We start from the raw sequence: 25,045 nt of genomic DNA, 5'->3' as shown, positions 1-25,045 counted from the left end.
ACAGAAAGTAGGACGTAAGTGTTTCCAAGTAGTAACAGACAGAACAAAGTGAATTACCAAGCAAAGCAAAATAAAATAAAACCCGCAAGTCTATGTCTAATAAAACTGAATACAGACAAAACCTCACCATAGAATCATAGAATATTAGGGTTGGAAGGGACCTCAGGAGGTCATCTAGTCCAACCCTCAGTTCAAAGCAGGACCAAACCCCCGACTAAATCATCCCAGACAGAGCTTTGTCAAGCCTGACCTTAAAAACCTCAAAGGAAGGAGATTCCACCACTCCCTAGGTAATGCATTCCAGCACTTCACCACCCTCCTAGTGAAAAAGTTTTTCCTAATATCCAACCTAAACCTCTCCCACCGCAATTACTCCTTGTTCTGTCATCTGCTACCACTGAGAACAGTCTAGATCAGTGGTCCCCAATCTTTCTTGTGGGAATAGCATAATGCCGCTGCCGAGAAGCAGCAGTGGCAATAAGCGCCGCCGCCAAAATGCCGCCGAGAAATGACAATGCTTCTCAGTGGCATTTCGGCGGTGGGGTGTCCTGGGGGCGCACAAAAATGCCCCGGCGGGCGCCAGGGCACCCACGGGCACCGCATTGGGGACCCCCGGTCTAGATCCATCCTCTTTGGAACCCCCTATCAGGTAGTTGAAAGCAGCTATCAAATCCCCCCTCATTCTTCTCTTACGCAGACTAAACAATCCCAGTTCCCTCAGCCTCTCCTCATAAATCATGTGTTTCAGTCCCCAATAATTTTTGTTGCCCTCTGCAAGACTCTCTCCAATTTTTCCACATCCTCCTTGTACTGTGGGGCCAAAAACTGGACACAGTACTCCAGATGAGGCCTCACCAATGTCGAATAGAGGGGAACGATAACGTCCCTGGATCTGCTGGCAGTGCCCCTACTTATACAGCCCAAAATGCCGTTAGCCTTTTTGGCAGCAAGGGCACACTGTTGACTCATATCCAGCTTCTGGGGAATACAGTGGATGAGAAGACTTTGGTGAGGCCTCTTCTGGAGTACTGTGTCCAGTTTTGGGCCCCCCACTACAAGAAGAATATGGAAAAATTGGAAAACATCCAGCGGAGGGCAACAAAAATGATTAGGGGACTGGAACACAGGACTTATGAGGAGAGGCTGAGGGAACTGGGATTCTTTAGTCTGCGGAAGAGAAGAATGAGGGGGGATTTGATAGCTGCTTTCAATTACCTGAAAGGGGGTTCCAAAGAGGATGGATCTAGACTGTTCTCAGTGGTTGCAGATGACAGAACAAGGAGTAATGGTCTCAAGTTGCAGTGGGGGAGGTTTAGGTTGGATATTAGGAAAAACTTTTTCACTAGGAGCGTGGTGAAACACTGGAATGAGTTACCTAGGGAAGTGGTGGAATCTCCTTCCTTAGAAGTTTTTAAGGTCAGGCTTGACAAAGCCCTGGCTGGGATGATTTAGTTGGGGATTGGTCCTACTTTGAGCAGGGGGTTGCACTAGATGACCTCCTGAGGTCCCTTCCAACCCTGATATTCTATGATTCTATGAACTGCCGCTTAGCCAGTCGGTCCTCAGCCTGTAACCATGCATGGGATTCTTCCGTCCTAAGTGCAGGACTCTGCACTTGTCCTTGTTGAACATCATCAGATTTCTTTTGGCCCAATCCTCTAATTCATCTAGGTCCCTCTGTATCCTATCCCTACCCTCCAGCGTATCTACCACTCCTCCCAGTTTAGTGTCATCTGCAGACTTGCTGAGGGTGCGGTCAATGCCATCCTCCAGATCATTAATGAAGATATTGAAAAAAACCAGCTCCAGGACCGACCATTGGGGCACTCTGCTTGATACCGGCTGCCAACTAGACATGGAGCCATGATCACTACCCATTGAGCCCAATGATCTAGCCAGCTTTCTATTCACCTTATAGTCCATTCATCCAGCCCATACTTCTTTACCTTGCTGGCAAGAATACTGTGGGAGACCGTATCAAAAGCTTTGCTAAAGTCAAGGAATAACACGTCCACTGCTTTTCCCTCATCCACAGAGCCAGTTATCTTGTCATAGAAGGTAATTAGATTAGTCAGGCATGACCTGCCCTTGGTGAATCCATGCTGACGGTTCCTGATCACTTTCCTCTCCTCTAAGTGTTTCAGAATTGATTCCTTGAGGACCTGCTCCATGATTTTTCCAGGGACTGAAGTGAGGCTGACTGGCTTGTAGTTCCCAGGATCCTCCTTCTTCCTTTTTTTAAACATGGGCACTACATTAGCCTTTTTCCAGTCGTCCAGGACCTCCCCCACTTGCCATGAGTTTTCAAAGATCATGGCCAATGGCTCTGCAATCACTTCTGCCAACTCCTTTAGCACCCTTGGATGCAGCGCATCCAGCCCCATGGACTTGTGCTCGTCCAGCTTTTCTAAATAGTCCTGAAACACTTTTTTCTCCACAGAGGGTTCCTCCCCATGCTGTGCTGCCCAGTGCAATAGTCTAGGAGCTGACCTTGTTCATGAAGACAGAGGCAAAAAAAGCATTGAATACATTAGCTTTTCCCACATCCTCTGTCACTAGGTTGTCTCCCTCATTCAGTAAGGGGCCCACACTTTCCTTGACTTTCTTCTTGTTGCTAACATACCTGAAGAAATCCTTCTTATTACTCTTAACATCTCTTGCTAGCTGCAACTCCAAGTGTGATTTGGCCTTCCTGATTTCACTCCTGCATGCGCGAGTAATATTTTTATACTCCTCCCTGGTCATTTGTCCAAGCTTCCACTTCTTGTAAGCTTCTTTTTTGTGTTTAAGATCAGCAAGGATTTCACTGTTAAAACAAGCTGGTCGCCTGCCATATTTACTTTTCTTTTTACACATCAGGATGGTTTGTTCCTGTAACCTCAATAAGGATTCTTTAAAATACAGCCAGCTCTCCTGGACTCCTTTCCCCCTCATGTTATTCTCCCAGGGGATCCTGCCCGTCAGTTCCCGGAGGGAGTCAAAGTCTGCTTTTGTGAAGTCCAGGATCTGTATTCTGCTGCTCTCCTTTCTTCCTTGTGTCAGGATCCTGAACTTGACCATGTCATGGTCACTGTCTCCCAGGTTCCCATCCACTTTTGCTTCCTCAGTTCCAGTAAGCTTCCTTTTACAGACTAATCTCCCTCTAGTCTGGGTCCTGCAATCACTCACGCCCCCTGTAGTTACTGTCTTTTGTTCCAGTTTCTTTCAGATATCCTTGGGGGTGGAGAGGCTATCTCCTTAGCCAGCTGAAGACAAAATGGAGGGGTCTCCCACAGGCTTAAACAGACTTTCTCTTGGGGGTGGAGACCCCCTTCTCTCGCCTATGCAAAGTCCAGCTCCAAGATGGAGTTCTGGAGTCACCTGGGCAAGTCACATGTCCATGCATGACTCACAGTTTTTACAGGCAGAAGCCATTGCGCACCTGGCATCTTGAATGTCTCCAGGAAAACTTCTTATGTAGATTGGAGCATTCCAAGATACATTGTTCCTTAAGTGCTTCTTGATTGGGCACTTAACTTTGCAAATTCCTTTCTCCAGGAACTGACCAAATGCTCTACTAAGGTTATTTAGAAATCAAGCCAATACATGGCCAATATTCATAACTTCAAATACAAAAATGATACATGCATACAAATAGGTTTTATAGATTCAGTAGACCATAACCTTTACATAGATATGTTACATGGCATACGTAGCATAGAACATATTCCAGTTATGTCATATATATTCATAAGCATATTTCCTTAAAGCCATCACAAGACATACAAAACCCCACCCCAAACCACTAGACTCGTGAGCTGGCAATAATGTCAGTCCCATCGAACAAACAGCTCTTCAGAGTAAAAAACCAGCCCATTATCCTGGGACGAAACTCTTCCAATGTAGCCTTTGCAGAATTCAGTGTTAACATCTTTCATGACGCAAAACAAAGGTCACTCACAGGGCTCTACATTTTTTAGAGGACCCCCAATTTAAAATTCCCAGAATCGCTCTCTCATCAGAAAACTCCAGCTCCGTGATAGCCTGTCAGGTTCCTGACTCCTAGGGAAGATTGGTAGCCAGTTCTGGCTGACTTCCTGCACTGCCATGTAACATATCTATGTAAAGGTTATGGTCTACTGAATCTCTCAGTTCCCCAGGCTACAGGCTGAAAGATCTGGAACAAACTCCTTTTGGAAATTCCATTTGGGACAGACATTCTGGTTCTCTCACAGCTCCAGTTTGGCACTTTGGGTCATAGACCAAAGCCCACTGCTGCTCCACAGGCATTGCAATTGCACCATTTGTGCAAGTCTCCCTCATACAACCAATGAAATTGTTACATGCACATTATCTATAGAGTAACAGTTGGTGATTGGTTGAGTCACCTCTGATGGGGTCTAAATTAGCTGTTACCACTCAAGAAAGAGATCTTGAAGTCATTGTGGATAGTTCTCTGAAAACATCCACTTAATGTGCAGCAGCAGTCAAAAAAGCAAACAGAATGCTGGGAATAATTAAGAAAGTGAGAGATAATAGGACAGAAAATATCATGTTGCCTCTATATAAATCCATGGTATACCCACATCTTGAATTCTGTGTGCAGATGCGGTCGCCCCATCTCAAAAAAGATATATTGGAATTAGAAAAGGTTCAGAAAAAGGCAACAAAAATTATTAGGGGTATGGAACAGCTTCCGTATGAGGAAAGATTAATAAGACTGGGACTTTTCAGCTTGGAAAAGAGATTAAGGGGAGATATTATTGAGGTCTATAAAATCATGACTGGTGTAGAGAAAGTAGATAAGGAAGTGTTGTTTAATACTTCTCATAACACAAGAACTCGGGGTCACCAAATGAAATTAATAGGCAGCAGGTTTAAAACAAATAAAAGGAAGTATTTCTTCACACAACACACAGTCAACCTGTGGAACTCCTTGCCAGAGGAGGTTGTGAAGGCCAAGACCATAACAGGGTTCAAAAAAGAACTAGATAAATTCATGGAGGAGAGGTCCATCAATGGGTATTAGCCAGGATGGGCAGGAATGGTGTCCCTAGCCTCTGTTTGCCAAAAGCTGGGAATGAGCGACAGGGGATGGATCACTTGATGATTACCTGTTCTGGTCATTCCCTCTGGGGCACCAGGCATTGGTCACTGTCAGAAGACAGGATACTGGGCTAAATGGACCTTTGGTCTGACCCAATAGGGCCATTCTTATGTTCTTATGATACCACAACAGCCTGGGATTCTTGGCATGGCAATTTGTAAAACCATAATGTCTGCAAATGTAATAATTTAGACAGTAACAGACCACGCAGCCCAATGATGACTGAACCTGGGGATATCCTAACAAAATGCTCTCAGCCATGCTTGTAGCTCTTTCATTGCTCCAACCTGATTCAACAGGCATTCTAGGCTTTACAGAGAAAATCCTGCAGCCTTATTCTGTACATTCAGATGGAGTCAAGTTTCAGGGTACATATCAGTAACTTAAGAGGAGTAAAAGCCATTACAGAGCTACTCTAATTATTGGCGAGGTTGGGAGCTCCACTGATTAAACTAGCAGAGCAAAGCAAAGCCCTACACTAAACTCACAGCACTGCTCTGTTTGTAAAGCAGATAATGTGTTTGATCAATTCCAGAATTTCAGGAAATGTTCCAGGCAAGAACCCTGCTGACTTGGGAGAAAACCAGACCTCCGGAACAATCTCATTTCCACTCACATCACCTTGGGTCACTCTGGATACAGAGACTGAGGCAATGACCTCAGGGTAGGGGTAGTGGGCTGCCTCACCCCACTCTGGCCAGCTCCCGCACTCCTGTATCCGGAGTGACCAAACGGGGGTGAGTGCTCTGGCTGGGTGGCCAGCTTGGCCTATATAAGCCAACAAGTATGGGGGTGACCCTTGAGGTAAGGTTTCCTGATGCTTCCAATTATATAGTCCTGTTTTCAGTTGCTCATAACTCAGCCAAACTTTCACCATTCAGCCTGAAATTCTCTGTGCTGGGCATCTGCCTCTGGCTGAACTGAGCTGTAATTTTTCAACTAGAACAATCCAGCAGTTTCTGAGAACAAGGCTAGGTGAAACAGGTTATCGTGCCTGGCTGGGTGGACAGCTCATGGCCTACATACGCTACAAAGTGTGCAACCTCCAGGAAGCCTCCCAGCACCATGATTACATCTTCTAATCCAAGAGACCCAATGGCAGGACCCAGTCTGACCTCTCCACTGTGAAGTGCTGCTGTAAGAGACAACAGTTCCCAGCATGCCCTGCTCCCACATGAGCTGAGCATGAAGTGTTGGATGCTGGGACTTCTAGTCTTCAGGTGCTACAGTTCATAATAAAGATGCATTGGAGTCACTGGCCCCTGCTCTGGGTTGGGTACGCTCTCTTCTTCTGCTGGAGGGAGGCTGTCCCTGCAGGGCTGCTTTTGTTGCACCCCAGATAGACCACCCCCCTTATCATCGTTACTATGGTGAGCGTTGCAGGGACCTGAATTTCCTGCCTGACTTGGGGTCCCCCCTTGGGGTCCAATTGGATTCCCCCCTCCAAAGCAGGATTCTGTCCCACAATGAAGTTGCATGTAAGCAAGGTCACTAGCATGTGACAACCCCAAGGGGTCACATCCACAGCTTACACCTGCTAACTCAGAATGTAGTGATGCTTTGCACAGAAGACCCTCCCCCAGCCTCGCAGGAGGGTGGTGATCCATCAGGAATTGCCATGCTACAAGACAGCCGGATTTGTGTTGGGCCACAGCCAGCATGAGTTTGGGACATGACTTGGCCAGCCCAGGCCTGTCACATAGCTCTGAAACGTTTCTGCTTAGGCTGGCAAGATGTCGTTGGGCAACCAGATTCCAGCTGCAAGTGAGGTGAACAGGGCCAATGGTCAGATGCAATTATTTAAGTGAGGCTGACGCCAGGTGAGCCCATGGATCCCACGCGTGGCTGCAGAGATCAAGTAAGAGCATGGGCCACTGAGCGCAGTGGCATGGTTTATGTTTTCACATGCAGGAGTCACAGCACAGCAGTGGCACATGAACACATGGGGCGGGGGGGCCTGAGCCCACTGAAGTCACGGGGCCAGCTCAAGACCTGTGGGGAGAAATGAGCTGCCACCTTTAACACTTTAAATGATTGGGGCCTGCCTTATAGCGCCCCCCTTCTAGGCTTGCAATTGCTGGGCCAGTGTTCTCCCTGGGGGAATTCTGCCTTAAACCTTCTCACCAAGCCCAGGGAACGTGGTTTCTATTTGTTTTATTGCAAGTCTCCTCAACAAACAAGATCAATCTTCCCCACCTCTGCCCCTCACATCTGTAAGTTCATAACCCCAAAAGCTCCTGGCTCTTACCTCAGAGCCTTGTGGTAACAGGACTTCCCACAGTCTGGCGCTGTTCATTTGTCTCTTAGAGCAGTTCCACCCAACAGCTGCCGCAGCCTCTTGCAGGTATCGCAGCCCCCGCTCCATCCACTCCATTTCCTGCTCCTCCTTCTATGAGATTCAGCCAGTTAAGGTGCAGGTCTCTTTTCCCAAGTGCAGCAGCAGAGCTAATCAGCCAACCAGCTGCTGGCCTCTGATCTCAGTGGGATGGTAGGTATCCCCTTATAATTTTACAGGGCCCAAATGTTCTGAATGGCAGAATGTAAAGCCCTGGAGGCTAGGTATTAGACTCGTTCAATTTTCTGCTCGTGGGCAGAGCAGAGGCTGAAATAGAATCTGGATCAATGTACGTCTATCACAGCGGTGCACAAAGTGGCAGGCCTGCTTTGGCTGGAATTACACTAAGGACAGACATAAGCAGTTAACACGTATATTGCAAGGGACCATTAGCTACTTGTGCTCAACGACCTTCTCCACTTCATATTTAGCTGTGACACTGAATACCTGTTCCAGACTTGCAGAGGAGCTCTGTGTAGTTAGAAAGTTTGTTTCTCTCCCCAACAGAAGTTGGTCCAATACAAGATATTACCTCACCCACCTTGGCTCTCTAATATCCTGGGACTGACATGGCTACAACAACACTGCATACTCAGGCAGACAAACAGACTGTTCTCTTCTCTCCGAAACAAGCACATTTCAGGAACTAGCAAAGGGAACTAAAAGCAAAAGCGGGACCTGAAGGCAGTGCATGAACCTGATCTGGGACTAGCTCTGATACTTTAGCTTTACTATCTTTATTTGGGGCATGTATGTGAGGACAGTTGCCACAGTGCAGACTCTGAGCCCTGTAGTTTGTCTCAACAGTTTGCATCATCTCCTGTCCTTAAACACAGTCTGAAAAGACCAGAGTTCAGGGCTCTGTGCTGCTTCTCCAACAGCGGCTTGCACAATGCTTAGCGCAACTCAAGGAACTGCATGTGTCCTGCTGCGTTAAGGGTGACAAGGCATCATCTATTACAGGGGAAGCTCTGACCTCAGATCCTGGCTGCGGCCCCAAAGGATTAACTGATTTTCCACAATTCTGAAATGCAGCCATTTGTACGTGACACATCTCCATGTATATCCCCCCTTTCAGATCACGTTCCCTTTTACTATTTGAAGGCATCTTACAGCTGTCATTCTGTTTAATGAGTTACAGCTCTAATGAGGGTGGCATTGGCTCTGGGATAATAAACAGCTAAACAAACAAACTTTTGTCCTCCTCAATTCCTGTGCTGAAATACTCCCTCCCTCCTTCACCCACAGTTCTCTGCAGCAAAACCAAATGCAAGAAGTAAAAGGCAGAACTTGCTGGACAAAGTGTGTATCTGTTACTACCAGTATCAGATGCACCCTATCAATCAACTCCCATTTGGAAGGGCTTTCGATTCTGAGATGCCAAGGCCAGAAGGGACCCTTGTGATCATATCAGGGTTGGAAGGGACCTCAGGAGGTCATCTAGTCCAACCCCCTGCTCAAAGCAGGACCAACACCAACTAAATCATCCCAACCAGGGCTTTGTCATGCCCAGCCTTAAAAACCTCTAAGGATGGAAATTCCATCACCTCCCTAGGTAACCCATTCCAATGCTTCACCAACCTCCTAGTGAAATAGTGTTTCCTAATATCCAACCTAGACCTCTCCCACTGCAACTTGAGACAATTGCTTCTTGTTCTGTCATCTGCCACCACTGAAAACAGCCGAGCTCCATTCTCTTTGGAACCCCACTTCAGGTAGTTGAAGGCTGCTATCAAATCCCCCCTCACTCTTCTCTTCTGCAGACTAAATAACCCCAGTTCCCTCAGCCTCTCCTCGTAAGTCATGTGCCCCAGCTCCCTGATCATTTTCATTGCCCCACATCGGACTCTCTCCAATTTGTCCACATCCTTTCTGTAGTGGGGGGCCCAAAACTGGACGCAATACTCCAGATGTGGCCTCACCAGTGCTGATTAGAGGGGAACAATCACTTCCCTTGATCTGCTGGCAATGCTTCTATCAATGCAGCCCAATATGCTGTTAGCCTTCTTGGCAACAAGGGCACACTGTTGACTCATATCCAGCTTCTCGTCCACTGTAATCCCCAGGTCCTTTTCTGCAAAACTGCCGCTTAGCCACGCAGTCCCCAGCCTGTAACAGTGCATGGGATTCTTCCTTCCTAAGTGCAGGACTCTGCATTTGTCTTTGTTGAACCTCATCAGATTTCTTTTGGCCCAATCCTCCAATTTGTCTAGGTCACTCTGGATCCTATCCCTACCCTCCAGCATATCTATCTCTCCCCACAGCTTAGTGTCATCTGGGAACTAGCTGAGGGTGCAATTCAGCCCATCATCCAGATCATTAATAAAGATGTTGAACAAAACTGGCCCCAGGATCGACCCTTGGGGCACTCCAATTGATACTGGCTGCCAACTAGACATCGAGCCGTTGATCACTACCCGTTGAGCTCAATGTTCTAGCCAGCTTTCTATCCCCCTTATAGTCCATTCATCCAATCCATACTTCTTTAACTTGCTGGCAAGAATACTGCGGGAGACCATATCAAAGGCAGGGCCGTCCCTATCCATACGCAAAGTATGTAGCTGCGTAGAGCACCAAGAAATTTGGGGCACCACATTTCCTGATGCCCTGCACAGCTGGGTGCTGCTCCAGCCCCTGCTCCGCCTCTTCCCCATGGCCCCTGCCCCTGCTCCGCCCCAGCCCCACCTCCACTCCACTCCTTCCCCAAAGCCCCTACCCTGCTCCACCCCTTCCCTACCCCTTCCCACACCATCCCCATCCCCACTCCCCTGAGGACTGTAGCAGGGGTTGGGCCTGCACTCACCGGTGGCGGGAAGTGCAGCAACCTGGCCCCAGCTGTGCCACCAGTGAGTGCTCAGGGGCGGTTCCCCCCTGCCCTCCAAGCCTACTCCTACCCCCCCCCATGAGGGGGGCTGCATAGGGCCCCAGAATGGCTAGGGACAGCCCTGATCAAAAGCTTTGCTAAAGTCATGCTATATCACATCCACCGCTTTCCCCATATCCACAGAGCCAGTTATTTCATCATAGAAGGCAATCAGGTTCGTTAGGCATGACTTGCCCTTGGTGAATCCATGTTGACTGTTCCTGATCACCTTCCTCTCCTCCAAGTGCTTCAAAATGGATTCCTTGAGGACCTGCTCCATGATTTTGCTGGGGAGTGAAGTGAGGCTTTAGTTCCTCGGGTTCTGGTTCTTCCCTTTTTAAAATGTGGGCACTATATTTGCCTTTTTTCAATCGTCCGGGACTTCCCCCGATCACCAAGAATTTTCAAAGATAATGGCCAACAGCTCTGCAATCACATCAGCCAACTCCCTCAGCACCCTTGGATGCATTAGATCTGGACCCATGAACTTGTGCATGTCCAGCTTTTCGAAATAGCCCTTAACCTGTTCTTTCACCACTGAGGGCTGCTCACCTCCTCCCCATACTGTGTTGCCCAGTGCAGCAGTCTGAGAGCTGCCCTTGACTGTGAAGACCAAGACTTCCCACATAGGACAGGCCCCATGATAATTCCTAGAGCAGATCTTTTAGAAAAGTATCTTGATTTAAAAATTGTCGGTGATGGAGAATCCACCACGACCCAGGGTAAATGGTTCCAATGGTTAATTGCACTCCCTGTTAAAAATGTACACTTTATTACCAGTCTGAATTTGTCAAGCTGTATAGTGCAGTCTGCTAGATTGAAGAGCCCATTATTAAATATTTGTTTTCCATGTACTTATAGATAGTGATCACCTTAAACCTTCTCTTTGTTAAGCTAAATGGACAGAGTCTATCACTATAAGGCACAGTTTTTACTCCTTTAATCATTCTCATGGCTCTTCTCCGAAACCTCTCCAGTTTATCAACATCCTGCTTGAGTTGTGGGCACCAGAACTGGACACAGGATTCCAGCAGCGGTCGTAACAATGCCAAGTAAGGAGATAAAATAACCTCGACACCTACTCAAGACTCCTCTGTTTATGCCTTACAGACTCACATTTGCTTGTTACCCTGGGAGCTCATGTTCAGCTGATTATCCGCCACACTCCCCCACATCTTTTTCAGAGTCACTGCTTCCCATGATAGAGTCCCCCATTCTGTAAGTATGGCCTGCATTCTTTGTTCCTAGATGTGTACCATTACATTTAGCTGTATTAAAACACATATTGTTTGCTTGCAGCCAGTTTACCAAGTAAGCTAAATTACACTGAATCAGTGACCTGTCCTCTTCATTATTTATCACTCCTGCAATTTTTGGGTCATCTGCAAACTTTATCCCTGATTTTGTTTTCTTCCAGGTCATTGATAAAAATGTTCAATAGCATAGGGCCAAGAACTGATCCCCAATGGAAACACACCCGCTTGATGACAATTCCCAATTTACAGTTACATTGCGACCTGTCAGCCAGTTTTTAATCCATTTAATGTGGGTCATGTACATTTTATATCATTCTATTTTTTTTTAAATCATAGACTCATAAAAGATTAAGGTTGGAAGAGATTTCAGGAAGTCATCTAGTCCAACCCCCTGCTCAAAACAGGACCAACCCCAACTAAATCATCTCAGCCAGGACTTTGTCAAGCTAGGCTTTAAAAACCTCTAAGGATGGAGATTCCACCACCTCCCTAGGTAACCAAAATGTCACGTGGTGCAGATCAAACACCTTAGAAAAGTCTAACTATATTACATTAACCTTTATTAACCAAACTTGAAAAGATATCAAGGTAGTTTGATAGGATCTATTTTCCATTAACCCATTGATTTGCATGAATTATCCTCCTTTAACTCCTTATTAACCGAGTCCCATATCATTCTCTTGCTCTATTTTCTTGCCCAGGATCCATGTCAGGCTGACCAGCCTATAATTACCCAGGTCAATTTTAAAAATTGGCACAACATTAGTGGTCTTCCACTCCTCTGGAATTTCCCTAATGCTCCAAGATTTATTTTAAAAAATCAATATTAATAGTCCAGCACTCTCCTCAGCCAGCCTTTCTGAAACTCTTGGATGCAAGTTCGATCTGCTGATTTAAAAATGTCTAACATTAGTAGCTGCTGTTCAACATCCACCAGAGATACTAGTGAAATGGAAAGAGTGTAGTTACTATGTGATGAGACTATATCATCTGATCCCCCTCCAATACAGAACAGCAATATTTATTGAGCACTTCTGCAATTATTACTGATGATTCCACCGTGTCCATCTAGTAATGGACCAAGACCATTATCAGGACATTTTTTGTGCCCAATATATTTTAAAAACTCATTGTCCTTAACTCTGCTGGTCATAGATTTCTCGTGTCCCTTGGCTATCTTATCAGTTTTGTACAATTCTTAACTTCTGATTTATATTCATTACTATCAACTTCCCTTTTCCTCCATTTGTTGTATTTTTTTTATAGTTGTCCTCACTTCCCCTCTAAACCATGTCAGCTTTTTTAACCAGTACAGCCTTCCCTCCTTGATTGTGGCTTTTCAGGCATCTGCTAACAAATGTTCTGAAATGATTCCCTGTTATCATTCCCATTTTTCTGATTAAATTCATCCTCCCAGCTGATTTGGCTCATAATTATTTTCAGCTTTGTGAATTCAGCACTATTAAAGCACCAAGGGTATATATCATTGGTCTGATCATTACTCTGCTTGCACGTTATGAATGCAATCAATTCATGGTCATGTGTACCTAAGTTACAATGAATTTTTAGTTTTCTTTAAAATGTGCAGCGTGCTAGAAGCTTCTCACACAGAGCCCTGCTCTAGCACACCAGGTACTGTCCAGTGCAGCTGCCGTTTCCAGTCACGGCAGATCTAACCCTAAGCCCTGTTGCTTCCCCTTCCAGTTGCTCCAACCCTCTGTCAAGTAGCCACTTATGGCTTCTCTGGGCGCTGGCAGCAGGGGTTCCCCAGTGTGGAGTTGGCGGGCAGAGGCATCACTTGGCAGCACAAGGGCCAGGGGCTGCAGTGGTTTCTCTGACTGGCCCAGCTGGAAAGCAGCTGAAGAGGTCTCTGCTGCACTCAGCTTGAAGGGTCTCATTGTTCACTTCCCAGCAGTGGGATTTCACCAGTGACAGACACAGGGAATGGGATACAGAGCCTTTGGGCTGCTGGTTTGACTTTGGCCCAAGATGGTTGTGATCGCGGTTCCCAACTGAGGATAGTTAGGTGGGCTGTGGGAAATAGGCTTCACGGGCAGGTGCTGACATCAAGACCACAGTCACTGGAAACCCATCGCTGTCACTGGCATGGCCCAGCACCTGGCATGAGGTCCCTTGGGTGGCAGGGGAAGAGCATGCCCTGGTGCCCCGGGGGCTGTGATTGTTCAGGCTCCAGGGTTCCCAGCCTGGCAGCTTCCACCAGCACCAATCTGGGCTTGTGTTGTCTGCCCTCATCATCCCCACCCGCTCCCAAATTGAGATGGGGTAAGACCAGACAGAAGCACAGCCAGGGGTGCGGGGATGCCCCTGTCTTCCCCTTACTGTCCTTGCCTCCACTCTGATCCTGCCTTCACTCCCAACACAGGAGGAGCCCCTCCCCACACAGGAACGCTGGCAGCTCGCTGCCAGAGGGAGATCAGGCACATCTCTCACTTGGGCACCCTTCCTTGAAGACCCCACTCGCTATGCCTAGAAGATGTCTTGGAGGTGGCGGTGCCCAAGGGCCACGGCCAGAGAGGGCAGGTTCCCCGAGGCAGCTGGACCTTGAAGAGCAGTGCTGGGGACACGCAAGGACAGAGAGAGACTCAAAGGGACCAACCTGTGCGGTTCTCCCAGCTGTGCTCAGGAGGCCCTGCTTCGCAGCTCTGGCAGGGACCCAGCGTCAGTGGCTGCTTCTGCAAAGCCTAGACAAAGTGGGAGGGAGGGATGCCCGGGGAGGCCCTCGGCCTGCCTGCTGCTGCCTCCTCTGGACACACTGTCATTGTAATCGCAAACACACTGCCCAGGGCCACCAGCTGAGCTTGCTCCTGCTTCTGCAGAGTCCAGCCAGGAAAGTACTGCACAGCTGCTTTGCTCTAGCTCCGTTTCCAGTGTCACATACCCCAGTGCAGCTTGGGGATTGTAGTCCACAAGGACTCGGTGCAGTCTGCTGGGCCGCTATGACACTTGCCAGATGAAAAAGGCTTCACGGGTCACCTGGGCTGTCCATTCTCCCCCACGCTGGGGAATAGTGCAGCATTGGTCCCCGCAGCGGTCACCAGTGCTTTGTCCAGCACAGTTTGATGCAAGCTACTGCTGCGAAACCCTTAGAGCAGAGCAGCCTGTGTAAATGTTCTCCTCTATTTCCATTGCACTGCGGTCCTGGAGGCAACCAGACCCAGAGGCTGACCAAAGCCCAGGGGCTATGCCTGTCTAATAACATACCTCTGCTTCCAGGGTAGGGTGACCAGATAGCAAGTGTGGAAAATTCAGTATGCTATAAGACATATATATAAGACAAAGCCCCTAATATCAGGATGATCCCACTTGCACTGGGAGTCTGGTCATCCTGTTCCAGGGAGAGGAACAAGTTCAGTACAAGGAGGCTTTCTGATGAGAGAGTGAAGCAGAGCAGCAGCCTGAACTCTGATGAGAGCAGAGAGAAGCCTGCACCAGTGACTCACAGCCAATGCGCTGCACCAGCGTCTGTACACCTGAGCTCTGGCATCACTGCGGTGTTTTACCAATGTTTATTTTCTGTAATTCTTATGGCTCTATATAGATGGTTGGAGAGGTGGGTGAGTAGTAAGGTAGCAAAGTTTGCTGAGGACACAAAGCTATTTAGGTTAGGACCAGAGGGAACTGTGCCGAACTTCAGGGAAACCTAACCAAGCTAAGGGAATAGACAATATGACAGCAAATGCAATTCACTGTTGGCAAATGTTAAGTTACCTGATGTCTTTCAGGGGTCCAATTTAACTGCATCAACACAAGAAAGGGATCTAGGTGTCACTGTAGGACAGCTCAGTGGATACTGCTGCTCCATGGGCAGGTGCAGTCAGACAAGCTAATGAGATGTTCGGGTTAGCGCTGTGGAAATAACTGATTCTTCAGTTCAGTGGCTGAAATGAAAAAGAAGAAATTTGTCTCACGTAGAATTAAATGTTTTGTTCTACTTGGAACTAAAATGATTTCTGTTTCGATTTTCCCCCACTTTAAAATAAAACAAATAAAATTCTAAACAAAAAGTTATTTTGAATAAAAAAATCAAAACATTGTTTTGAAAATGTCCAAATTAAACTTTTTTTTTTTACAAATTTTTTCCCCCGCCTGCCACCAAAACAATTCAGTAGCTTTGACATGCATTTGAAAAATGTTTCAGCTGACCCAAACCTGCATTTTTTGGTGGAAAAAAGTTTCCTGCTGAAAAATTTCACCCAGCTGTAGTTTGGCTGCATAGGAAATGGGATGGAGAAGAATATGGAGAATACTCTACTACTTTTATATAAAGCAACAGTGTGGCCCCATCTATGTGTGGTACTAGACACCCCATCTCACATAGGATATTGCAGAATTGCTATTCAGAGAATGACAACAGGAATGATCCAAGGTCTGGAGAAACTCCCAGGAAGAGAGATTGGAAAGACTGGGATTGTCATCTTAGAAAGGAGATGAATAAGAGGGGAGATGATAAACACATATAAAATAATGACTGATCGATTCTAGAGAATTGTAGGCAGTGTAGCTGTAGCCAGGTTGGTCCCAGGATATGAGAGAGACAAAGTGGGTGAGGTAATAGCTTTTATTAGACCAGCTTCTGTTGATGAGAGAGACAAGCTTTCAAGCTACACAGAGCTTTCTCAGGTTACTCAAAAGCTTGTCTCTCTCACCAACAGAAGTTGGTCCAATAAAAGTTATTCCATCACCCACCTGGTCTCGAGAAGGCAGATAAGGAGCAGCTGTTCTCCCTGTCAAATAATACAAGGACAAGGGACACAAAGTTAAAAGGTAGGAAATCTGAAACTGATAAAAGGAATTCTCCCCCTCACAGTCTGTAATTAGACTGCAGAAGTCACTGCCACAGGATGTTATTGAGGCAAAGAATTAAGATTTAAAAATGCATTGGTTATTCATATGATATCAAGACTATCCATAGCTGTCATAATTTGTGACAACACAAATTTTGGATGGGGTAATTAAACCTCATGCTTCAGGACTTAAATCCGTCTCTATTAGAGGCCAGGAAGAGACCTAATGAGGGGGGCAGGTTATCCCATATCTGCTACTGTGCAGGATTCTTATTTTCCTCTGCAGCATCTGGTAGCAGCCCCAGGATACCAGACTTGGTGGACCTTGGCTTGGAGACAGCCTAGGAATTCTTATGTTTGCAGACTTTTAGCTATTCCATTATTTTGCCAGACAGTAATTGCCTGTCCTTTTTTTGAGCTCAGAATTGCATTCATGTTTCTCTTCCCATCCCGGGGCTTTCCTAGATTTCTCAAAAACATCTTCCTCTGTTTCTTCATGCTCTAGAGGCTAAGCTCATGCCCAGGGTAACCTCACCGAAGTCAGGAGTGTTACAGTAGGGATGAGTTTGGCATCAGGCATAGTGAAGGGGTTCCACTCACTGCACGTGCACTTCCTTGGGCTAGGTCTGGGAATTAGCTCTTGCCCCCATCTGGCACCCTCTTCCATCAGTTACTCATGCTGTGGCTCCTCTCTCTCTTTCTTCCCATGACTCAAGGTGCTCCCTTTTTGTGATTCAGCCTTCTAGCCAGGTCACCATGTAATCTCCCCACCTTCAAGGGTAACCGAGTCCACCTGAACACAGTCCAAAAGCCACCTCAGGTAGTTTTCTGTCCCAACTCTGGGTCCTATGGCAGCAGCTAGTAGAGAAAGCCAGTCCCACTAGGTTCCAGCCCAGGGGCCTAGGACTAGCAACATAGGTCTGCTCAGTCCCAAGCCATATTGTTGTTTCCCTGGGTTCTTCCCCACTTCCCCTCTATCTCCTGATTTACCACTACAGCTTCCTCCTCTTCCCATGGCTACTTCATCCCTCTGGGCTTCTTGTACAACTCCCTAGTCCAGGCAGGACCCCAGGGCTATTCTCCCTCTACAGCACAGCACCTCCTTTTCCCAAGCCAACTCCCCTTCCCTCTAGGTGTAACCCACACGCCTTCTGGGTGTGATATTCTGTTCCATCCAGTGGCATCAAGACCACTGAGAGATTAAGGAGTCTGCTCTACAGCCTTAGCTAAGAGCCATATGGCTTTTAGCTCATACAGTAGAGGTTCAGGTATTAAGCTCTAGAAGTCCCAGGTTCAAGTCCACCTGCCAGAATAACATAGGGAATAACTACAAACCTCATCCCTGTGCTCCCTTCCTGGTTTTAAAATCCTATCCCAGCTCCTTCCCAGCTGGGCTTCATCTACCATTAGGTGCTATCAATCCCTGGTTCTGCTCCCAGTGCAGTGTCTAAGGTAAATTGGCTCCTCCTGACCCACATTAACCTGCTCAGGGTTTGTGTGGGGTGGACACCCCATCACAGGTGCCATGTACTCCATAACTTTCTATTTTCTGACTGTTCCTCCTTCTCCATTTCTAGGCTATTGATAACTGTGTTTACAAAGTCTTCCTTACTTTCTGCTAGAGAGTGGTGCTCTTCATTTTTCATCATGTAGGTCGAGCTCTCTGTGTTATCCCATTTTTTAAGTGCAAATGGAGATCTGGTTGGAAGGGCTGGCCAGAGTGAGGCGGGGTGTGAAGGAGCTGTGGGGGTCTGGCCAGAGTGGCAGGGGTCTGGCTAAAGTAGGGGGGGCCTAGCAAGAGTGGCAGGAGGTGAGGGGCCTGAGTGTGGGGATCTAGCTGGAGTGTGGGGGGCAGCTATGGGGAGCTTGCCTGAGTGGGGGGAAGGGGGAGGGTTACCACCTTTGAAATACAAAAAACCCAGCACTCTTCCCACAAGGCAAGCCTGGCACAACCCCAACCACAAAGCAACTCCACAACCCTCACCCTCTTCAACAGCCACTTATAGTATCTAGAGAGTTCACCCATAGAGATAAGATTGATAATGTCTCACATATGTGACTCAAATCCTCTCTCACACCCAGGAGGTGTGCTTGCGTGTTGGTGGGCAGGCAGCTGCTGTATTTTCAAGAGTTTTGATCTAGTATTGCTTAAATTGAGGAAGTGGGAAAACTGCAGCATTTTTAGTGGGACACAGAACCTTTTAACATTAGCTATCTCAGTGTATTGTGATAATAATGCAAACATTTAGACCCATGTAAAAAACCCCAGCAGATTAAATTGTTTTTCTGGCAACTGGCAAATCCATAAAAAAACAGGCCAGGCCAGTTGAATACCAGCCAGATGGTAACTCTAGTGAGGGGTCTTGCTTGACTTGGTCAATTATCCCAGCCTTTCTTTATTTTCTTGTTAGGATTACAACCATTTTTGAACCCGCATTAATTTCACACACCCTCATTTATTAAATAGATCAACTTTCTGATTAACATAAGAATGGGCATGTGACGGTGCACCCCATAAGGCTTTATGGAAATATGCTTATGAATGTATATATAACATAACTAGAATATGTTTTATGCTACACATGCCATGTAACATATCTCTGTAAAGGTTATGATCAACTGAATCTGTTCCTCCTATTTGTATGCATGTATCATTTTTGTATTCAAAGTTATGAATATTGGCTGTATACTTGTCTGATTTTAAATAACCTTAGTAAGGCATTTGGTCAGCTTCTTTAGAAAGGAATTTGCAAAGTTAAGTGCCCAATCAAGAAGCCTTTAATGAACAATGGATGTTGGAAGGCTCCTATCCACATAAGAAGTCTTCCTGGGGACATTCAAGATACCATGTGGGCAATGGCTGCAGCCTGTAAAAAACTGAGTCATGCATGGACATGTGACTTGCCCAGGTGACTCCAAAACTCCCTCTTGGAGCTGGACTTTGCATAGGAGAGAGGAGGGGGTCTCCATATAAGAGAAAGTCTATTTAAGCCCGTGGGAGACCCCTCCATTTTGTCTTCAGCTGGCTAAAGAGAGAGCCTCTCCACCCCCAAGGATATCTGAAAGAAACTGGAACAAAGGACAGTAACTACAGGGGGTGTGAGTGATTGCTGGACCCAGACTAGAAGGAGACTAGTCTGTAAAAGGAAGCTTACTGGGCGAGAATTTTATCTGTATTCAGTTTTATTACTGTACTAGACTTAGACTTGTGTGTTTTATTTTATTTTACTTGGTAATTCACTTTGTTCTGTCTGTTACTACTTGGAACCACTTAAATCCTACTTTCTGTAAATAATAAAATCACTTTTTTACTTATTAATTAACCCAGAGTATGTATTAATACCTGGGGGGAGCAAACAGCTGTTCATATGTCTCTGCCAGTGATATAGAGGGCGAACAATTTATGAGTTTACCCTGTATAAGCTTTATACAGGGTAACACGGATTTATTTAAGGTTTGGAGCCCATTGGGAGTTGGACATCTGAGTGTTAAAGGCTGGAACACTTCTTAAATTGCTTTCAGTTAAGTCTGCAGCTTTGGGGCACATGGTTCAGAGCCAGGATTTGTGTTGGAGCACACTGGTGTGTCTGGCTCAGCAAGACAGGGTGCTGGAGTCCTAAGCTGACAGGGCAGGAAAGCAGGAGCAGAAGTAGTCTTGGCACATCAGTTGACAGCTCCAGGAGGGTTTCTATGATCCAACCCGTCACAGAGCATACTGTATCAGACCAAAGGTCCATCTAGCCCAGTATCCTGTCTTCCAACAGTGGCCAATGCCAGGTGCCCCAGAGGGAATGAACAGAACAGGTAATCATCAAGTGATCCATCCCCTGTCGCCCATTCCTAGCTTCTGACAAACAGGAGCTAGGGACACCATCCCTGCCCATCCTGGCTAATAGCCATTGATGGACCTATTCTCCATGAATTTATCTATCCTCCATGAACTTATCCTAATATTTAATTACTATTTCTTTCCCCTGCTAATACACTTGACAAAACTTTTCTTATTTCCCTTAATTTCTTTGACAACATTAACTGAAGGGCAGAAGAAAATAGTATGCTGTGTGCTAGACCTCAGTAGAATGCTCTGCATACTGCATATGCAATAACTGAGGCAGGATCCCTGATCTCTGTCCACATATGCCTTTCCATATCATATGGCCGTTCTTTTGTAACAAGAATTTCAATTTCTTTTTAATAAGACTAGGAAGTTCCATACATAAAATGAGATTAAAATAACATTAAGGCTGAACAGTGAAGCACTCAAAAGCCAGGAAATTATTAAATTAATGTGCTTTGCAGAATCTTAACTCTGCCTCCTTGTGCATCTGCATAACTGCATGATCACAATGTTTAAATGCATTGTCACAAGCTATTTTTTCCATTGGATATTTGCCTCATTCAATTCACAGCATGGACAATGCTCAGCGAAGGAAGCAACAATTCAATATTTATTGTTATCCTAATCTTTATATGTGGCCCTGTGCTTCATTCACTGCACACCATCCAAACCCAGTGCTGAACAAGGAAAGTATTTGAGGGACACCTGCCTATACACTTTCCAACTTCTATAGTGGCAGCAGGGAGGCAATGTGATCTAATCAATAAATCTCTGGATGGGATCTCGGGAGACCAGACCTGCTTGTGACTGTGGGAAGGTCATTCTGCTTCTCTGTGACTCAGCTTCCCCTTCTGTAAAATGGGGATAATACCTCATTTTTAAAGCATTTTGAGATCTACTGATGAAAAGCAATATGTAAGAGCTAGATATTATTATTACAATAACTGAGGCATGGGTGCTCCTGATTGTACCCCCATTTACTATACAAAGGGGTCTCATTCGCCAGCCAAGCATGGGGCTGCTCTTAAGATTAGCAAATCCCGAAGCAAGAGCTGGGATGAGATGAAATGGGCAAGGCCACTAGCTGGAACCTTTTATGTCCTCCAGAGAGTCAAAACATATAGGTGATGTTCGTGGAAGGTAATGACAGCATCATGTCTGTGGAACCATTGGTTTCAGAGTAGCAGCCGTGTTAGTCTGTATTCACAAAAAGAAAAGGAGTACTTGTGGCACCTTAGAGACTAACAAATTTATTTGAGCATAAGCTTTCATGAGCTACAGCTCACTTCATCGGATGCATTTCCATTGCATATCAGTAGAGAGCAGAAGCCTTTGCTTGCTGTCATCAGAATCATTCTGTCTCAATGCTCTAGACAGATCATTCTTCTGGCTGAGTTACCAGTGATTTAACAACTGCCAGGTTTAGACAGCGACTTACTCTGTGGATGTATAATGCAAGTGCTTACTCGCTGCAAACGAGTCTAGTGCAGCACCCAGACATTGCTTTAGCTCCATCAAAGCCAAATTCTGCAGCTCCACTGAGATCAGTGCCTATGGTTCTCAGCTCTGCCAGTTATATTCTCTGTTACGCTTCTCCTTGTCAATCACTCATTTCTGTAGCCATTCTGATGATATTATTAGGGAAGTAACTTATGTTCTTGCCATCCCTTTTCCCCTCTCTTGTCATGTGTCTCATTGGCAATTGCCTTCACATTGATTTGTGGCTGTGTTTCACAGTTATGTCTCTTGCGGTATTTGCCAACCTTGAACTTTAAAAAATTGCGAGGCAGGCCCCCAACATATTGAGATTAGCTTGAAATCATAATTTTTTTTCTTTATTTGCCTCATTGCAACCATCAGGGCTAGAAACTCCCTGTCTTTTAATGTTGGCAGGGAGTCGCATGGAATCACATGCCTCTAGGAGCTGGGGCTTTAGTGCTAGTGCCACCAGAGCGGGTGGCCTGCCTGGGTACTGCCTCGGGGGGCGCTGCATAGGCCTGCGTGAATGCTGTGTGTGCTGTGGGCTAATCTGAACTGCCTGGCCTCAAAGGGAAGCGCTGCCCAGCTCGGTGCCCGCCCCGCCTGGCCCCATGGCTCTACACTAAGCAGCAGGGTGACTATGGCTCCGAGGAGCGGCCTGTCCACGGGACCTACGCCGCAGAACTACATCCCCCAACATGCTCCCGACTCCCCAGCGGAGAAGCGGGAGTCCGTGCATGAACTGCAAGGCACCCTGGGAACTGTAGTCCACCACCCGCCTCTCGCATAGCGGCCGCGGCGGGCGGCAGTGCAGTGCATGCTGGGAGTGGTAGTGCGGCGGGGCGCCCGGACTCTGTGTCCCATGGTGCAGCCAGGGGGCGCCGCCCCGGAAGTTCCGGTTTCCTCTCGGCGCTGCAGCGGGCCCGGGGCGGCGGTTCCGTTGGTGTCTGAGGTGAGGGGGCGCCCGGTTTGCTGGGGTGTTGGCGACAGCGGGAGCCGCGAGAGCCTCCAACTACCCCGCCCCCCGGGCAGGCGGCGGCGAACGGCACCATTCCGCTCCGGCTTCCCGCGCAGTCCAAGCCGCGCTCGCCTGGCGGCGGGGCACGCGGAGCGCGGGCGGGGCGCTGGGGGGCTCCCGGAGGCGGGCTGGGTTCACGGCGGATGGGCGCTGGGGCGGTCGGGGCATGTGGGCTCCCGGCGCTGGGGTGGGGCGCTGGAGCTGTGTGTGTGTAGGCGGGGGTCGGACGTCCAGTGGGCACTGGAAATGTGTGTGTGTGTATGTGGGGTGCGCTGGAGGTGTGGGGGGTAGAACGTGGGGGCATTGGGGGGGCATGCGGGCTTCAGCTGGGTGGCAGGCATATGGGCTTCCGGCGGGGTGAGGGCGTTAACAGTGGGAGTACTCCTGGCGGGGGCGGGGGAGGCACTAGGAGGCGTTGCTTATGTGGGTCTCAGCTGGGGATATGTGTGGTTGTTTATGTAAGTTCTTAGTGCGGGGGTCTCTGTGTGATGGGGTTGCCCCTCAGGTCTTATTGGAGGAGGGGGTCATAGTGGGGTGGCGGGAGGTTAATCATCATGGGCCTTGGGGAGGGCTCGTTGGGGGGGCGGCTTTGCTGGGGATTTGCCATGGAGAGACAGGTGCTCTTGTTTGAGGTGTGGTTGTGGTGTGTGAGGAAGTATGGCTGGGGGTGGGTCACTTTGTTAATAGGAGTTTCCTGCCTGTGACATTTTGCTGGGGAGACTGCAGTCTTTGGGTTGGGGGAGGGATTCAGGTCATGGGGACAGCTTGCAGGATCCTGATTGACAGAACAGGGTGGGAATTGAGGGGTCTGCCAACGGGTTCCCAGCTTCAGGGAATTTGGTAATGCAGGGTCCTGGCTAGGAAGGTGCCATATTTGGGCAGGCAGCTGGCCATGGGGGATTCCAGCAGCTTTTGGTGGAGGTGGGCTGATTACAGGGTTTGCAGTGGGCTAAAAGGGGTTCCCACTGTGTGGGGTTCTTAGCCAGAGTGCTATGTGGTAAATTGCTGTGGAACTGGAATGTTTCAGTTCCAGGGGTTCATAGCCTTGGAGGTGTTGGACCTGGGACAGCACAGATAATTTTTAAGGTTACTTATGTGACTGTCAGGGTTGAATGAAGAAAACATTAGGGTGTATTAGTGGGGATGAGGGCTTGCAGTAAGGTTGAATGCTGGCTGGCTCACAGTGTCTGTTGCCAGGCCAATTGGAATGTGCATAGATAAGATTTAATGCCTGTTGTATGATACTATATAATATGGGTGTTTCTGCAGTCTAACATGTATATTTATAATAATTGCTAATACAGGTGTAAAGCTTGTATTTTAGGTTATATGAAAACTTTTATGTATTGTTTTTGGAATGTCCCACAACCATAGTCCTGGGGTACCAGACTTCCAGTCTGCTTGATCAGCTTCTGTAATAGGTTAACACTGCAGAAACTAAGTTTCATTCTGGTTTTTATGGGTATGAAAATAGACTTTTGAATGTAACCTAAGTTTCAGATTAACACAGCATTACAATGGCCTGTAGATGCACTGTACCCATGAGTTCACTGTCTACTGTCAGTACCCATGAGTTCACATGATTTAGATGTGCAATTGCTTTAATAACTTGGACACAGTGCAATTGTGTACACATCAGGTAACTGCACTCTCAGATGTCCAATGATGGGTGGAAAGGACTGGGACTGAAAGAGTCCAGTATTTTCTCTCCTGAACAATCCTGGATACAGCAGTAATTTTATAAATAGTTTAATACGTAATTCGACACTGGATCTTTGTACAAACTTATTGTCAATAGTGACACATCCTCTATGAATATGGAGAAGAATGTGAGTCTAACTTTGTAGCCCCAGTGCCTAGGAATAAACTTAACACATGATGCATGTGCTCTGGGGGGAGAGTTAAACTTGTGTTCACCAAAAAGTTCTACATTTTTTTGGCTCTTGAGTAACTAACTGCAATTGTTACTTTCTTTTAATGTAGGTTTTTTCGCATATAATATGTATTTAGAACCTTATTGGAATGTGGTAGTATAACAGACATTTGAAAGTGAGGAAACTAGGTTATAGTATGAAAAACCTCGTTCTGAAACTTCTCTCAGAATTTCAAACCAATCTTTATACTGCCTCCCTTACTATTGGGAGGACATTGCTAATTGTTTCATGAAACAAACATGCATTACACTTTTATTCTGTCAACAGTACAAGGGGATCTCTATCTGGTCTTGTGAGTTTGTATTGGGATCTGTGGCCTGTATAGTCAAGTCAGATTATTACTCTCTTTGGTGGAGCAGAAATGTCTGTAGTTAAGGTTTTTATCATTTGTTATGGTAGTACCCCAAGGCCCTGATCAAGATCAGGGCTTC

At 46.9% G+C, this 25,045-nt stretch overlaps 2 protein-coding genes across 7 annotated transcripts in view; one reads left to right on the top strand and one right to left on the bottom strand.

Moving 5' to 3' along the window:
• MON1A (MON1 homolog A, secretory trafficking associated) overlaps positions 1-17,814 on the bottom strand; it is a 44,573-nt gene extending 26,759 nt beyond the window's left edge. Inside the window, exons 1-2 of one of the 3 annotated variants that reach the window (XM_038411768.1) lie at positions 17,681-17,814; positions 15,270-15,439 (exon numbers count right to left, since the gene is read on the bottom strand). The gene's annotated coding sequence lies outside the window, so the exon portion shown is untranslated. Of the gene's footprint in view, positions 1-7,334; positions 7,476-14,157; positions 14,469-15,269; positions 15,440-17,680 lie in introns of those variants that run through there. The other 2 variants (XM_038411769.2, XM_038411767.1) reach the window with 2 other exon arrangements.
• Positions 17,815-22,393: 4,579 nt separating this feature from the next.
• Positions 22,394-25,045, top strand: part of RBM6 (RNA binding motif protein 6) — a 132,818-nt gene continuing 130,166 nt past the window's right edge. For 3 of the 4 annotated variants that reach the window (XM_043518366.1, XM_038408338.2, XM_038408339.2), the window contains exon 1: positions 22,502-22,614. The gene's annotated coding sequence lies outside the window, so the exon portion shown is untranslated. Of the gene's footprint in view, positions 22,615-25,045 lie in introns of all 4 variants that reach the window. The other variant, XM_038408337.2, reaches the window with a different exon arrangement.

The sequence above is a fragment of the Dermochelys coriacea genome, chromosome 7 (assembly GCF_009764565.3).
Source record: "Dermochelys coriacea isolate rDerCor1 chromosome 7, rDerCor1.pri.v4, whole genome shotgun sequence".
NCBI classification, from domain to species: domain Eukaryota; kingdom Metazoa; phylum Chordata; order Testudines; family Dermochelyidae; genus Dermochelys; species Dermochelys coriacea.
This window is presented reverse-complemented; position numbering and strand designations above follow the sequence as displayed.